Source organism: Pteropus alecto, unplaced genomic scaffold (genome assembly GCF_000325575.1).
Source record: "Pteropus alecto unplaced genomic scaffold, ASM32557v1 scaffold65, whole genome shotgun sequence".
Lineage (NCBI taxonomy): Eukaryota > Metazoa > Chordata > Mammalia > Chiroptera > Pteropodidae > Pteropus > Pteropus alecto.
This window is the reverse complement of record NW_006439191.1, coordinates 4445635-4449397: the sequence shown is the minus strand read 5'-3', so window position 1 is coordinate 4449397 and position 3763 is coordinate 4445635. Positions and strand designations below refer to the sequence as shown.

Here is a 3763-nt window from a genome sequence, read left to right as displayed (position 1 = left end):
TACAGTAGGGAATCAGATTTAATTGAATGATTGTATTTTGGGACGTAGCATGTACTAGACATTCTTTTAGTCACTGGGATACCGTAGAAAACAAGACAGAGAAATCTCAGCTTCTGTGAACCTTATAGTTTAGTGAGATTAAATTTATAGTCATACAAATATGCAATAATGAATTTATGAAAATTAAATTCTATTACAAATATTCCATAATATATGTATATAAATATGTGTATGCATGTGTATACATACACACACCACACCACACCACACCACACACACTTCCATAATGTATATTAATTTGGAATGTCTGGGTATTCACAATTCCAATGTGGTTTTCTTCCTAATCATTTTATGCTGATATTAGTTCTTCACGTTAAGGACTTAAAAATGTTGAGAGTTTGCAAATTATATTACTGCTGTAGATATTATTAGCTGTGGATATCATTGAAAAGAACTACTTAATTAACTTGTGGATAAATTGATAGGTCCACAGAGTATTGTTCCCCCTATTTTGGGATCTGTCCTTGTCCTTCGTTGTTCTTGAAACTCATTCTCAATGTATAAAATATAGTCTTTGTCTCTTTATAAAATTATGCTAAAGAACTAAAGTACTGCTTACTAAAGAATTGTCGTAATCATAAATAACATCTTTATTACAGAAAAATGGCAAATGCTTACAAAAGCCCTTGGCATTAATCCACGAACATTTAGATTCATTATGGTACCTTTGGTGCTCTCATTTGTTACATTTGATAAAGCACATAAATTTGAGGAGAGGTAACTAAAAATCTCAAAATAAGCAGTTCAACACATTTTAATCTGCCCTTTAGATGGCTGAGTTAATGAAATACGCAATTATTTGAAATATTGGCTTACCACTTTTTAAACTTCCATATCAGTTTATCCAATTCTGGAATTTGCCTTTGGCTTTATTAATACTCATGGGCATTTGGGGGGGGGGCATTATAAGTTCCCTGTCTAGCTAAATTTTGAATGGGCAATTTGTCAGTCATTCATCTCTAACTCCTAGAATGTAGGCCTCCTCACCAAACAAAGTGTGCCTTGTGTTTCCTCTTTCCTGGCATTTCAGGGATGCTGCTTGGAATTGCCCTACATATGCTGGACATCTCTTTACAATTCCCATTACAATTTTAAGACATAGCCCAAAGTTCTTTGACATGTTTCTCATAGAGAGGGTGTCTGTATACTCTCCCCTTCAGGATGGATGGGCTTACAACTGCTTCAACCAATCGAGTGTGACGGAAAAGATTCTATGTGTCTTCTGAGGTTAGGTTGTAAAACCAGATAGTTTCCAATTTTGTTTGCCAAAGCACTTGGGGATGTAGCCCTGAGCTTTCACTGAAGAAGTCTGACTAAAAGTAAATGAAAGTATAATTTGCTTATTTTCTTTAATTTCATAAAATTCTATATAGTTTTCCCAGCACCATTTATTGGAGACTGTCATTTCCCCATCGTAGATTCCTGCCTCCTTTGTCGTAGATTAATTGATCATGTAAAAGTAGGGTTATTTCTGGGCTCCATGTTGTTTCATTGATCTCTGTGTCTGTTTTTACGCCAGCACCATACTGTTTTGATTACTATAGCTTTGTTATCTGTATTTTTCTTTAATGGTACCTATTGTTATTGTTATCAAGTTGTTCTTCGTATGTCTGTCTCCACCAATACATACATACATACATACGTACATACATACATACATTTGTTCATTTATTTTAATTTTAAAAAGTTAGACACTTACACAGTCCATGAAGCAATCCCCCCGATCACTCTAGCACCCATCCGGCACTGCACACAATAACATTGACCATATTCCTTATGCCTAAATCCCCGTGACTGTTTTATAACTACTAATTTGTACTCCTTTGTCCCTTCACCTTTTTCTCACAGGCCCTCAACCCCCCTCCCCTCCAGCAACCATCAGTTTGTTCTCTGTATCTGTGAGTTTGTTTCCGATTAGTTTGTTCATTTCTTTTCTTCCTTAGATTCCACATATAAGTGAATTCATATGGTGTTTATCTTTCTCCGTCTGACTTATTTCACTCAGTACAGTATCCTCTAGGTCCACCCATGTCGTTGCAAATGGTTAAGATTTCCTTTTTTAAATAGCCGAGTAGTATCCCATTATATATATTACCATAACTTCCTTATGCAGTCATCTGTTAATGGACCCTTAGTTTGCTTCCACGTCTTGGCTATTGTGAATGGCATTGCTGTGAACATAGGGTGCATACATCTTTATGAACTAGTGTTTTGGTTTTCTTTGGATAAATACCCAGAAGTGCAATTGCTAGGTCAAAATGAAGTTGTATTTTTAATTTTTGGAGGTACTTCTTAGCTGTTTTCTAGAGTGGCTGTACCAATTTGCAGTCCCACCAACAGTGTACAAGGGTTTCTTTTTCTCCACATTCTTGCCAACATTTGTTATTTGATTTATTGATGATAGCCCATCTGACAGGTGAGAGATAATATTTCATTGTGGTTTTAATTTGCATTTCTTTGATGACTAGTGACTTTGAGCATCTTTTCATATATCTATTGGCCATCTGTATGTCCTCTTTGGAGAAATACCTGTTCAGGTTTTCTGCCCATTTTTTAATTGGATTGCTCGTTTTTTTGTTGTTGTTGTTGAGTTGTATGAGTTACTTGTAAATATTGGATTTTAACCCTTTGTCAGATTGGTTGTAAATATGGGAATTTTCTAATTGGACTGCAGTGAAAGGCAAAGTGCATTTAGTTCCAGTGACAAAGTAAATAGTCATCCATTTGCCATAACTGCAGTTAGGTAAAGAAGCTTCCTAGTTATTTTCTTTATTTTGAATGTTTTTCCCTTTTGCAAATGCACCATATCTATGATATAGATATATCATATTTTTGTAGTTTTATAAAAATAGAAAATCATAAAAAAGTCTTCTATTGATTTTTTTTTTCACTCAATAGTGTTGAATGTTTCGGATCTAAAGCCCAGTTTGTAAAACCGAATTACTACACACACACACACACACACACACACACACACACACACACATAATTTTTAGTTCGAACTTTTAAAAATGACGTTTGGGCCTATGGCCATGCCACCTTGAACATACCCGATCCTGTCTGATTTCAGAAGCTAAGCAGGGTGGGGCCTGGTTAGTCCTTCGATGGGAGACCACCTAGGAAGACTGGATGCTGTAGGTGTAAAACATAAATAAATAAATAAATGACATTTGGAACATATAAATAAGAGGTTCGTGTCTTCTTTAAACATAGAAACATTCAGAACAAAAATGAATAATGATTTTTGTTATTTTCCTCTATAAAATGAAAGTGTACAGTAACATTTTGAAGTGAATAATTTTTTGTATTATGGAGCCACGTTTCCCTTTACTACCGCGAGAGAGAGACTAGAATTCTGTATTTATACATGTGCAGAGTGTTCCCTGCCGTAGCTCCGGCATTTACTGAGTATCTATTTTGCGCCAGGCACGTCGTTAGCAGCGGCGACGCGATGCGCGGTGAGGCAGCCTGGGCGCCTGGCAGAGGAATCCCTTCAGCACCAGGCGGCCCAGAGGACAAGCCCTGATGCTGCTGGGGAAGCAGCATGTGTCAGGGCCTAGACACCAGACTGCACAGGGCTGACCTCAGAGAGCGTGCTGGAGCTTGGCCTCCGGGAGTGAGACGGGGCAGAGGTGGCGGAGTCGAGGGGCGAGGCAGTGGAAGCGTGAGGCCCACAGCCGGGTGACGGAGGCCCTGCGCGTCC

General features: G+C 37.8%; 1 pseudogene; it reads left to right on the top strand.

Annotated features, from left to right (window-relative positions):
• Positions 1 to 3082: 3082 nt before the first annotated feature.
• Positions 3083 to 3201, top strand: LOC112483313 (annotated as a pseudogene).
• The last annotated feature ends 562 nt before the right edge of the window (positions 3202 to 3763 follow it).